This window comes from Anastrepha ludens, chromosome 3, assembly GCF_028408465.1.
Source record: "Anastrepha ludens isolate Willacy chromosome 3, idAnaLude1.1, whole genome shotgun sequence".
Classification (NCBI taxonomy): Eukaryota; Metazoa; Arthropoda; class Insecta; order Diptera; family Tephritidae; genus Anastrepha; species Anastrepha ludens.
Window position 1 is genome coordinate 40,825,655 of NC_071499.1, and position 14,631 is coordinate 40,840,285.

Here is a 14,631-nt window from a genome sequence, read left to right on the forward strand (position 1 = left end):
AAAAACAAAAAACGTCTTAGACTACGACTGTAATACCTTTGATAGTTCTTTAATAGAGGGCAGTTGCGTTTGTAAGGCAACTCCTCTTTTCACTAGAGTAGAGTTAGAGAAACTGTGGCACAATGCACTTTTTGTAAAATGACCCTTTAAGCATATGCGTGCATATCTATACTCAAATAGTTCACTTGTACGAAACACTCGCAGGAGCTTGCCACCTACCGCTGCGGCATTTGAGTGGCATCTTTGTTGCTGTGCTCGCTTAGGTTGCGTACTCTTGAGTAAATATGCTCCAGTAATTGTAATTGTATGTGTGCACTTGAGTCCTTATTAGTGTGAATATGTATGCATGCGTGTTGGTGTGTATGTATGCGTGTAGAAAATTGTAGTAGTTAATTAACACCAAATAACTGAACTGTTGGTCGAGCAACTGACCCGAGACCTGGTAGAAGTCACTCGAGCGTACGACTTCACAGCTGTTATGGTGTGCCAAAACTCGTAATTGTTGTCATACACTACAATTAATATGTATGTGTGTGTAAGTGGGCATATATTTAGCCTCGCTTAGCTTATCCAGTTTATGTGCGAGGATGAGGGCAAATACGTATCTACGTTTATTATCTAATCAGCATATTCCTACACAATGCCCAGTCTTCGTGAACGTAATTTGCGAATATTACTGTTACAATTATAGCGTAAGATAAGTTTAATAAGCGATATATACCTATTTATGTAAGTAAAGGGTGAAGATTTTTTCCTCAAAAAAATAAGAAAATTAAGGCAGAGGAAATTATTTTGACTTTAAGTGAAATGGTTGAAGTAAAAGACTGGCACTACCCAAGTAGCACTAAAGCGCCGTTTTGATATCAATTTTGCCTTGTTTATTTGGTTATGGTCCATACGATATCATTGGTGATCGGCCAAGTTAACTTAAACCTAACGAAGCGCTAACTTTGCTGTGTCTTTACTAAAGAGTTGTTGTTTAAATGATCACATTACGGACCCTAAAATATTATGAACATGTTAGTTTGTCGCAATATTGCCAGAAGCTTGGATTTATCTTCAAAATTAAAAACTTTTTAAAAAATAATCAGAAGATATTAAAAAATGAAGATATCAAAACAAACAAAATAAAAAATCCACACAGAAAAGTCTTCACAATGAAGGTACTAGCCAGCATTTGAGGACTGTTCTCAAAGTTGGCATACAAATTTCATATTTTCCTCAATTATTTACTGTCTAAGTGTGTTGAATTGATTTGGTTTGCCGAAAAATCCACTCCATTGTGCAGCTTTAAATGAGAAAAATATGGGAGGCTATTTGTTAAAACATTTCCATACTATTCAGTGTGACAAGTTACAAAGTATATACAGTGAAACTTCTCGTAACGGGCATCTCTCTTGGTCGAACATTTTTTCCCAAGTAAGTATTTACTACTAAGTTACTACTAAGTTTTAATTATACATTTCGGTACAAATTACTCTCCTTTAAGCATTCTCTAAATTCTAAACATTCTCTTGGCCGGACGCGAAAACTTCTTTTTATAACAAATCAAATTAAAACCTCTGTTAAGCGGACGTGAACTCATTATAGGCTGAAATACAGTCTGTGCCAAATGAAAAGCACCGGTTTTTTTCTTGTAACTTCAAGATATATTTTGTTCTGCTTTTTGCTGCATAATAGTCCCACTCAAGGGGTTCGAGGCTAGTGCTAACTCAGCCTAGTGCCCTTCGAAACTTTCCCGTAAACGCAACCAAAAAAAAAAAATGAGTGAGAAGTACGCGAAGCGTTTTGAGGCGGTATTTTTATGCACGCATTCGGAGTGGCGAAATTATCTTACTGCAAAAGTGATTAAAAGGTCAAAAAAGTTTGTTGTGATGTGGAATCAGCGGTATAAAGTGTACAAAATGCTGACGTCAAAAACGGAGCATAAAGTGATCGTCCAACATTTTAAGCGGGACTCTTCTTTGTGACTACGCCAAGCACGATCAGTTCTTGCTAAAAAGGTAATAAATGTGAGTATCATCGAACGTCGATTGAAGGAGGCGAACATATCCTACCGAGCCACATCATCAAAACCACTTCTTCTTCTTAATTGGCGCGATAACCGCTTACGCGATTTTGGCCGAGCTTAACAAAGCGCGCCAGTCGTTTCTTTCTCGTGCTAACCGGCGCCAATTGGACACACCAAGTGAAGCCAAGTCCTTCTCCACCTGATCCTTCCAACGCAGAGGAGGCCTTCCTCTTCCTCTGCTGCCACCAGCTGGTACCGCATCGAATACTTTAAAAGCCGGAGCGTTTGTATCCATTCGGACGACATGACCCAGCCAACGAAGCCGCTGGATCTTTATTCGCTGCTCAATGTCTATGTCGTCGTAAAGCTCATACAGCTCATCGTTCCATCGTCTGCGATATTCGCCGTTGCCAACATGCAAAGGTCCAAAAGTCTTACGCAGAATCTTTCTCTCGAACACTCCAAGCGTCGCTTCATCGGATGTTGTCATCGTCCAAGCTTCTGCGCCATACGTCAGGACGGGCATGATGAGAGTCTTGTAGAGTGTTAGTTTTGTTCGTCGAGAGAGGACTTTACTGCTCAGTTGCCTACTTAGTCCAAAGTAGCACTTGTTGGCAAGAGAGATTCTACGTTGGATTTCAAGGCTGACATTGTTGACATTGTTATCGGTGTTAATGCTGGTTCCTAAATAGACGAAGTCTTTTACAACCTCGAAATTATAACTGTCTACAGTGACGTGGGTGCCGATACGCGAGTGCGCCGACTGTTTGTTTGAAGACAGGAGGTACTTCGTTTTGTCCTCGTTCACCACCAAACCCATTCGCTTTGCCTCTTTATCCAGTTTGGAGAAGGCAGAACTAACAGCGCGGTTGTTAAGGCCGATGATATCGATATCATCGGCATACGCAATTGTACGCTCTTATAAAATATTGTGCCTTCATCAAAACCACTGCTTTCAGAAAAATACGTTAAGAAACGACAAACAAGAAAATGGCGTCACAGTATTGGACTGGCCTTCACAGTCCCCCGGCGCCAATCCCATTGAAAATGTGTGGGAATTTATGAAAACGCGTCTTGCTGGAAAGCCGGTCCGCGATTTAAAGCAACTCGTGCGTCAAGTTTGCAAAATCTGGCCGTCCTTGTCGACGAGCTACGCAGAAAAGCTGGTTCAAGGCATGAAGAAAATGCCAGGCTATACTCGACGACGATGAATACTACACGGCTTATTGAGTAATTGCGACTCGTAGTTTTGAACATACTTTCATATAAAAAAAAATTATAAACATATATTTTATACTTCATGAATAAATTATGCAAACATAATTTTCCAGACGAATGTTTCCTCTCTCGACGAACAAAACTAACACTCTACAAGGCTCTCATCATGCCCGTCCTAACGTATGGCGCAGAAGCTTGGACGATGACAACATCCGATGAAGCGACGCTTGGAGTGTTTGAGAAAAAGATTCTGTGTAAGATTTTTGGAGCTTTGCACGTTGGCAACGGCGAATATCGTAGGTGATGAAACGATGAGCTGTATGAGCTTTACGACGAGATAGGCATAACGCAGCGAATAAAGTCCCAGCAGCTTTGTTGGCTGGGTCATGTCGTTCGAATGGATACAAACGCTCCGGCTCTGAAAGTATTCGATGCGGTACCAGCTGGTGGTAGTAGAGGAAGAGAAAGGCATCCTCTGCGTTGGAAAGATCAGCTGGAGAAGGACTTGACTTCACTTCATCATCACAGTTCGGGGTGAACTTGCCTCCGTACTTTTGATTTTTTTCGATTTATTGGAAGAAAGTGCAATGAAAGATAGAACCTTTTGTTTTAAGTATATTTGCTTTCATCATGTTATCAAACAGTGAGAGTTTTTAAAAATAGTAGTCAGTTTAATTTTCATGAAGTTCAGTCTTCTGACTTTAGGAAAAGCACTGCTATTAATATGAACACAACTGTACATATCTAAATATGTAGACATTTTTTTCAATAGATCCTTATTCTAAAAGTAGTGCTTCGCTTTTAACTTTTTCACACCGTTGGAAAGCCATTGCTGGTTGTAGGTGTGATACCCATTCCAGCTGGGTGCTGCCACCTATTTGTATTAAAAAAAGTAATTTACTTAAAATATACATGCATAGGTGTTATAGTTTATCCAAAAAAAATGGAAAAATCTATTTCAAAAACAATTTTTTGATAGAGTTGCCACCTGCATTTTATTACAAGAATAACAATTTATCACATATTTCAGCGTATATTAAGATATGCGTATCAAATGAAAGGTATTTAACGAAATTTAGTAAACAAATATTTTTAGGTGGTGCTACCACCTATTTTTTTCGGCAGTGAAGAAATTTATTATCAAAATATATTAGTTTTAATAAAAAATATGTACATACATGTATGAATGTAAAGAAAAATGTAGCCTTAACTCAATAATATTTTTGAAAGGCGTTGCCATCTAAAAAAATTTAAAATTTTTCTTCAAATTTAATTAGGGGTTCGTATATATCAAGCACATAAAATGCGTTCAAAAGAATGAACAAAATGAACAAACAAACACAAACAAACAAAAATGAATAATGGCGTTGCCACATAAAATATGAAAAAAAAAAAAAAAAAAAAAAATTTACAGTGAATCCAGTGCCAGGAAAAGGTCGCAATACGAGAAGTGAAGACAAAGTCCTAAATAACAAAAAAATCAAAACTTAACAGAAAAACTAAAAACATAACAAAAAATATTAAAAATATATTCTATTCAAAAATAAAAATATTTATTATTTAGAAAATAAAAAAATATATTATTAAGAAATAAAAACCCTTTGGTTGGGCACCTATTCAAAAATAAAAATATTTATTATTTAGAAAATAAAAAAAATATATTATTAAGAAATAAAAACCCTTTGGTTGGGCACCTATTGCGGCGCGTCCCAGGTGGTGGATAGGGTACGCCACAGTTATCTTCTGTGGTTAAGTAGGCCATAGCCTCGGTAAAAGCCTACTCGCGAACCAGCCTAGTTCTCGTCAACCAACAACTATGGTAGGGGGAACAACATGTAGTGCAGTGTTACTGCACGCGTGCCGTAACTGCCATAATTGCTGGCAGTGACCCATATCCACTTCGGTGGATGGCGAGAAGCCACTCGTATTAGTAGGTCATGTCTCTGCTAATACGAATGGAATAAACATGGACTCACGGGGAGAAGGCCACTTCCTTATATCAAAGGCCACCAATCCAAGGTGGAACAGCACACGCCGAGGGATGCATGGCTTAGGGTGAGCTAAGTCGCTAGTATGCGGACTCTGGGGCACCTGTCGCACCCCAGTTTAAACTCGACTTACCACGGCATAGGGCTCTGGCGTGGCGAACCCCATTATTTCCCTACTAACATCTCTGGTTACGACTGCTGACTCGTCAGCTGAGTGACCGCCCCGCAAAAAATGAATAAAACTAATACAAAACAAACAACACAACAAAAAATTCCTTCCCGACGCGGAAGACCTGTTGGCTCCACCAAACTTATGGCGGGGTCAAAAACCACCCCTTCGGTGTCGAAAGTGCTCACTAAGAGCAAAACCGTCAAAGAGACACCACCGCACTCTCTTGTGGCTTCTTCCTCCAAAACCGATTCGGCTGCGGAGAAACAATCAATAATCAAAACTGTTTTGCCAGAAACTGGGAAAACTAATCGGACAGAAGTCTCCAAAAAACCTGTCCCTCCTCATCTCCGTCGATATAGAGACAAAAGACGCGCCACTTTCCTTATGGAAAAGCTCGGCAAAACCCCTGAGGAGGAGCTGTCCGACCAACAAAAGGCAACTCTCGATTGGGCCCGGGAATTCCTTCGGAAGTATGAGGCGTCCAAAGAAAAACCGAGTGCAGCTAAGCGGCAGCGGTCTTCAGAGGATCCTCATAGCTCCAACGACCCCAAGAAGCACAAAGCTTCCTCTGAGGTCAAAATACGCAAGTTCTGCGAAGTTGCCAGAGATAGTCTGGTCATGGCGGTGGTAGATAAGAGCCACCCTGACGGTTTCATCTCTCCATCAAACTGGAAGATTGTGGAGAGAAAACTTCAGTTGGGATACCTGGACGTTCTGAAACAGAACCCAGGGCCTCCTCCTTTCTGCTCTGACGCGGGATGGTTCCAGGCAAGGGTCAAGTTGATCGCGTGCTCGGATCAACGTTCTGTCAACCTTTACGGCATGGCCCTCGACCGACTCGGCGAGGTATGGCCCGGGGCGAATCTTTAGCTCGTCAATAAGAGCGAAATTCCAAACCAACCACGCGGCAGAGCCAGAATACCTCTAGAGCCATCCGATCCGGAAACTATTCTGGAGCTACTGAAGATCGGAAACCCGAACCTACCCACCGAAAACTGGAGGGTAGTTAAGGTGGAAGAGCCTTCAGGAAACTCCAGGCACATCACGCTGCTCCTGGACCAGGAAAGCGTTAAAGCACTGGACGACCGCAAGGGGATTGTGGCGTTCGGGTTCATCACCACTACCATTTGGACCTATCAGCCGAAAAACCTCCTCGCACCCAGCGAAGAGAGTACGGCGGCCCCCAAGATGGATGTCGATAAGCCTCTCTCACAAGCTTCGACGATTGAGTCCGACTCGGAATCGAACAGCGAACTTATGGGACACTTATTTAACATTCAACTCGGGGACGAGGATAGACTTCTAGATAGCAGTGATGACGCGAACGACACAGTCATTGAATGTGCGTCTAAAAGTGCTGCAGATTAATCTGCACCACTCTAAGGCTGCCTCGGCAGCCCTCATTCTTCGTCTCTCTGACCTCAGAGAAGACATCATTCTCATCCAAGAACCTTGGATATCAAACAACAAGATATGCGGCCTGAAAGATAGGCACTACACCTTGTTTCAAGGTGAGGCTAACGTTAGATCGCGCTCTTGTATTCTCATTCGAAAACATATTAATGCTTTTCTTCTTCCCTTTAGCAACGCTGACACCACTGCCATAGAGGTTGAAGCTGTCCACGGCCCGATCTGGATTGTGTCGGCTTACATGCCTTACGACGCAGCGGAGGCGCCTCCTCCTGAAGCAGTGAGAAGGCTCGTCAATACGGCGCATCTGAAGCAGAAACGCATCATCATTGGAGCAGACGCTAATGCCCATCATATCGTTTGGGGTAGTACAAACAACAACACACGAGGTGAGCAACTCTTTGACTACATTCTAGCGAATAAGCTTGATATATGTAATAGAGGTGATGTCCCTACGTTTCTTAACTCGTCTAGAAGAGAGGTACTCGATATTACTCTTGCTAGCGAATCATGTACACAACTGGTGCAGGACTGGAGCGTTGATAAACAGCACTCTTTTTCCGACCACCAATATATAACATTCACTTTAAAAGCCGAAACGGCAAAACCCATGAAGTACCTTAACAAAAAACGTATGAATTGGATCAAATATAAAGAACATCTTGCCAATGGACTTCCTGACATCAGGCAGTTTGAAATGGAAAATAAAAACGAAATCGAAAACGCTGTCAACATGATAACGAAGACGTGTCAAAGCGCAGCACGACAATCTTGCCCCCTGACGAAAACAGGAGGTAAGCATAAACCTTTTTGGTGGACTCCAGAAATCTCAGAACTTCGCAATCGAACTCGGAAACTCTTTAACCAATCTAAAATAACAGACGAATGGGAAGAATATCGACAATGTCTCAAAGACTTTAAGAAAGCCGTCAGAAGTGCAAAACGCACATCCTGGGGATCATACACTCAAGAATTAGAGAACACTTCAGAAGTAAGCAGGCTACGCAAGATTCTTGCATCAAACCCAGTCTCTCCCAGTTTTATCATGACTCAAGATGGAACTTGGACTACTTCAACTGACCACACTCTTAGAATACTTCTAGAATCTCACTTTCCAGGCTGTGTTGCCAACCTACCTGCACTTCCCAGTACTCTTCAGAGTAATTATGGGAATAGATCAGATCTAATCAGCTCTAATAGCATCTCTACAGCAATACTAAGCTTTAAAAAATTTAAATCACCAGGTCCTGACAACATCATTCCAGCAGAACTTCAAGAAGGACTGGAAGTTCTACTGCCTTGGTTAACAAGGATCTTTAACAAGTGTTTAAATCTCTCTTACCTCCCGACAATTTGGAAGAAATCGAAGGTAGTATTCATTCCGAAAACGGGGAAGCCTTCACACTGCAAACCAAACGACTTCAGGCCCATTAGCCTAACCTCTTTTTGCTTAAAGGCTTTTGAAAAAGTCTTAGATGAGCAAATCAAAACCCAACTTGATACTAAGTTGATCTCTGAGGCACAACATGCCTACACTAAAGGGAAATCGACTGAAACGGCACTTCGTTCACTGGTGCAAACAGTGGAAACTTCCCTTCACAATAAGGAGTACTCTCTTGTCGCATTTATGGACATAGAAGGTGCTTTCAATAATATTGAACCCAACGCTATTTTGTCTGAAATTGCCAAATTGGGTATTAATTGCTCCATCCGAAAGATGATCGAACAAATGCTCCAAAATAGAATAATCACTTCAGAGCTTGGGTTAAGCCGCATGAGAATGTACGCCGTCAAAGGCACCCCTCAAGGCGGAGTACTTTCACCCCTTCTCTGGAATCTCGCTGTAAACAGTTTGCTTCGAAATCTCGAAAAAGCAGGCTGCAAGGTTGTAGCCTATGCAGATGATATTGCACTCTGCGTGTCAGGCAAACACCTGAATACCCTCACTGAGCTCATGCAACGCTCAATCAATATTCTGTCAAAATGGTGCACCGAATGCGGACTAAATGCGAATCCAGCAAAGACAGATCTTGTTCTCTTCAATAGGAAACAACAATCTCCTCCACTGCAAACAATAACTTTAAAAGGGGAATCATTACTCCTATCTGATTCAGCTAAATATCTAGGAGTTATTCTAGATAGGAAGTTGAGTTGGAAATTGAACATCGAAAACAGATGTAAAAAAGCTTTCATAGCTCTCTATACTTGTAAGAAAGCTATAGGCAAAACCTGGGGTTTTTCACCTCGGATCATTTATTGGATATACACCTCGATCATCAAACCGATACTCTTCTACGGTGTGGTTGTATGGTGGACAGCACTCGGAAAACGATGCAGAGTAGCCACAATTGATCGAGTCCAAAGAACAGCCTGCCTCCTGATAACAGGATGCTTAAGTACAACACCTACTAAGGCTCTAAATACGTTACTTCACTTGCTCCCTATCGATCTGGCTGGCAAAGCGATTGCAGCGAAAGCAGCGACACGCATGAATGCTATATCAAAATGGAATAAGTATCTTGGCCATTCAGCCATACTGAACAGGAACACTGTTATCTCTCCCGACATAGACTATCATGTAAGTCTTCCATCACCACCCTTGCTATTCTCCTGTTCACTCCCAACTAGGGAAGAATGGAAGACAAATCTAACCGAAACCGATGGCCCGCTGATTATATATACAGATGGTTCAAAACAAGACGGCAAAGTGGGATTTGGAATCTTTTCCAAATCCCCTCACATCAATCTATCATTTAGATTACCCGACTACTGTAGCGTATTCCAAGCGGAAGTATGCGCTATCTGGTATGCTGCGAAAACTCTCTTAGAAAATAGAATATCACTAGAGGATATCCGCTTTTTCACCGACAGTCAAGCGGCCGTTCGAGCACTCAGCTCCTCTTATACCCACTCAGATGTGGTTCGATCCTGTCTCTTATCTCTTAACGAGATAAGTGTTCAGAATTCTGTCCAAGTTATCTGGATACCGGGTCACAGTGGATTCGAAGGTAACTGCAAAGCTGATGAGCTCGCAAGAGCTGGAGCTGCGCAATCAAATGTTAGTGACTTACCCACAATCCACATTCCGCTCTCAACATGTAAAATGCTCATCGATCGAGAATTTCACAGCATTGCTGATCGGAGGTGGCGAGTGGAAACTACTTGCGTTACGACCAGACAAATCTGGCCATCCTACAATCTGAAACAGACAAAAACCCTTATAAGTCTTTCGAAACACGAACTAAGGCATATAACATCTCTTATCACCGGCCACTGCCTTTTGGGCACTCACGCACGTCGGCTCGGGGTTCCTCAAAACGACCTGTGCAGATACTGCGTGGACGAAGATGAGGAAGTATCGAGCAGACATTTGCTGTGCAGTTGTCCGGGTCTAGCCAGAAGTCGACTCGCTCTTCTAGGCTCTCCAACAATTGACAATCTTTCAGTACTCTCGGACCTGAAAATCGAATCTCTCATCAAATTTTCGAAACGAATTAATATCTTTGATCAAAATCTACAATAAAAATCTCGGTTAGGTGGGGAAATCATTCAAAATAATGAGCTCTAGGGCAACACAACGGACCCAACTTGCGGTCTATGTGGTACTCCGATGCGGGGTCACCCTTAAACCAACCAACCAACCAAGAAATAAAAAATAAAAAAATATTTATTATTTTAAAAGTTCAAAAAATATAAAAAATAAAAAGATATGAAAAAATAAAAAAATATTTAGTATCTAAAAATAAAAAAAAAATATGAAATAAAAAATAAAGAAATAAAAAAAAATTATTAGTTAAACAGTAAAAAAACATTTTTAGTGTTTAAAAAATAAAAAAATATGAAAAAATTTAAAATATTGATTACTAGAAAAATAATAAAATATTAAGAAATAAAAAAAAGAAGTTTTTATTTAAATAATAACAAAAACGATTTAGTATTTAAAAAATAAAAAATGAGAAAAAATTAAAAACATTGAGTACCTAATAAATAAAAAAAATATTAAGAAATAAAAAAAGGAATTATTATTTAAAAAGTAAAAAAAAAATACTAATGGTGTTAAAAAAAAAAAATATTTAGTGTTAAAAAAAATAGAAAAATATGAATGAAAATTAAAAATGGTGAGTATCTAAACTATAAAAAAATGGTTAAGAATAAAAAAACTAAGAAATAAAAAAGAGAAATTATTATGTAAAAAGTAGAAACAAAATATTATAAGTGTTTAAAAAATAAAAAAAATAAAAAAAAATATTTAGTATTTAAAAAATAAAAAAATATGAAGATATTACAAATACTGAATACCTAAAAAATAAAAAAATATTAAGAAATAAAACATAAAAAAATATTATATTATTATTATTTAGAAAATAAGGAAAATAAAAAAAATAAAAAAATACTTAATATTTAAAAATTAAAATATATGAAAAAATAAAAAGTATTCATTGCCTAAAAAATAAAAAAATATTAAGGAATAAAAAAGAGAAATTTTTATTTAAAAAATAAAAGAAATATTTAGTATTTAAAAAATTAGAAAATAAGAAAAAAATTAAAAATATTGATTACCTAAAAAATTAAAAAAAATATTAATAAATAAAAAAAAAGAATTATTACTTGAAGAGTAAAAAAAACTATTATTAGTGTTTAAAAAATAAAAAAAAATTTGAAATAAAATATTTAGTATTAAAAAAAATAGAAAAATATGAAAAATTTAAAAATATTGAGTACCTGAAAAATAAAAAAATATTAAGAAATAAAAAATAAAGAAATAGAAAAAAGAAATTATTATTTAAAAAGTAAAAACAAATAATTATAAGTGTTTAAAAAATACAAAAAAATATGAAAAATAAAAAAAAAATATTTAGTATTTAAAAACATAAAAAAATGAAAAAACTTCAAATAATGAGTACCTAAAAAATAAAAAAATATTAAGAAACAAGTTAAAGAAACAATAAAAAATAAAAAAAATATTTAGTATTAAAATTAAATTAAAATATTTGTTACCTAAAATATAAAAAAATAGTGAAAAATAAAAAACTGTTTTTTCATCATTTTGCATATTTTCGACATTTTCCTGGCTACACTGGTTTACAGTTGAAAATGATACCGAAATTTTTAACTGCATAATTTTAAGCAAAACTAACTCAATCTATAGAATACTGAAACATTTTAAGGTACTTGACCACCTTGGAAAGCTAAAAAGTACAACATATTCAATAATTTTTTTTTCATGTTCTGTATAATATATTAAAATAAATTTTTTTTTAAATTTTTATTTAGAGCTTATATAATACAAAAAACAATTGATTTATTAAAATTTCTTTTTTTAACATATATCCAGGAGGCGCCAAAGTCGAGGCCTGAAGAAAATCATGTCTTGCGGCGGACAGTTAATCTTAGAAATGGTAATTCTAAAACAAAAGAGAGAAACAAAATTTTCAAAAGGAAGGTTCCTTGCGTGAGAATTTACCACAAACTGACAAAAAAAAAAAAAAATAAAAAAATGGCGGATGTTTGAAAAAAAGTTAAGAAAACACCCCTGTTTTTCACAATGTTATGCTTAAAAAGCAATACTTTATTAACTTTTTTTTTGCAAAATGTGGTAAATTGGCATACAAAACATCTTAACAAATAAAACAAGACCAAAATCATTAAAATCGGCTAAGCAGTTTCGGAGATAAAGTGTCCGCCATTCGAAAAAAAGTAATTTCTGGAAAAACGCGTTTAAAGTTAAAACTTGCTATTTTCTTTCAGCTGAGTCAGCAAGTAATGAGTGCAGGATGCGCCTGCACATTTTCACTGATTTCACTTTGTTAGAATTCGAATTTAAAAAAACAGTTTCAGGTGATGATTTTTAAAAGTATAAGGATTGAAAAAATGTAAAAAAAAAAAAATTAATTTTTTGAAACTGATAAGGTGGTCAAGTACCTTAAAGAAGAAAAAGAACACGTGAACTCTGTAGTGAGTGACAAGCGCTTTTATGGTTTTGAGAGTCTAGAAGATTTCCTATAGTTTAGCAAAATTCCATTGCGTCATCAAAAGTGAACAGAAATCGCGAAATATGTACCTACTTGTAGACTTATCAAAAAATGTGTATGCTTAACAAAAACACCCGTTACACACATACATATACTACAAATATACGCTTCTGTCTTCCCTCTTGAACATACGAGTACATTCGCTCACATTCACAATAATTTAAGGACATTCGTTGCTGTGGCATTCCCCAAGTCCCAACGATGCAACTAAATTGCGACTAATTATGATGCCTGCATTGCTGACATACAAACGTGCATACTTTACATTCTCCAGGCTACTTAGAACCGCATACGCACTTACACATACACATGCCCGTTGTATGTATATCTGTGGCTGCACACACTGCAGTGGTGCTCAATTTAAATTTCAATTACCAAGATAATACCTATGGAGCGCAATCATAGTCTGCCATGCCTTATTTATACACCCCACACACACATGCAGACATGCATTTGGCTTTTGTCCGCCCTTGCAGCTAAATGTTTATATGTAATTACATGTATGGCTGCCCGCTGCTGTCCCTTTGATGAAGATGTAGTGGCTGTTGTGTTCAATTGTGGTGGCTGTCTCCTTGGCACCTTCATTGCATTCACTACTACGTACATAACAACATTTACCGGGGCGACTGGCTGCAGAAATTTAGCTCTGCTTTGCAATAGAGACCAATAAAGGATATTAGGCAGTTGTTGTATGGTGGTCAGTATTTCGTATATGTACATATTTATATACGCACGCAGAATTGTAAAATGTGGCGTAATTTAATATAGCAGCCACAGCGAGTAATTAAACTGAAGTTATTTTTAGCTAGCAGATATTGCCAATGTGCTATTTTTTTTACTCTGGAAGTTCAAAAATTATAGAGCCATGAAATGAAATGAAGTGATTTCACTGTACAATATAACAAACATTATAAAATGACGAAAAGGTGTTCCAATAGAAAGGACAAAAAAATATATACGAGAATCGGCGATTTGATAGTGTACGCGTGGATTTTGTTCTTGGAGGAGTTGAAAAGGTCGAGCCAAGGAGCACCAGGAGATTAGAGGAGTTAAAGTTCGCAGATCTTTTTCATTCTTATGGTAAATTGACATGGTAAACCACGTGATTCGACAACGGATTTTGATCAAGGGGAGCAAACAAAAATAGTGGTTACGGTGGGGTGCAAAAAATTCCTCTCTACCTCCTAGTAGCGAACATCAAATGGTGTGGGCGCACCTCCTGTATCTTGCGAGAGCAGGGAAGCAACGTGTTGTACCCAGAAGTAGTCGCTAATGAGAGGGGTGCATGATATACAACCCAAACATAGTGCCGTGAGCCCCAACGGCGAAGGCCAGATGGACTGGTAAGGCAAATCTGGTGGAGGAGGACTTCGATCTTTTTATGGGTGTCAATCTTGGGGTGCTACTGCCTATAGGTAGCTGGGCTGGATTGGCTTTTGAGACTGGGCTGGGTTCTTGAATGTAGTGGTTGATGGGGGAGGAACCCACCTCGAGACAACAGTATTAGCCTTTAGCCCGTTTAGGGTACCTGTTGGCGCGCCCGGATCCTTCAAAGATGGATGCTTAATCCCCATGGTAGGGAGGTGAGGTCGGCGTTCTGACCTTCTGATTAAATTTATTGCCAAAGAAACATCAACAACGCCTCGGATAAAGACTGATCATTCGTCGACGACTTTTGGCTATTGAAAAAGGACAATGATTGGATTTTGGCATGTTATGACTTTTCTTCACGTTCGCCACAATGCCAAACATCTTCAGGTGGAACATGTCTTCTTACGTTAAAAAATCGATATCCTCGGA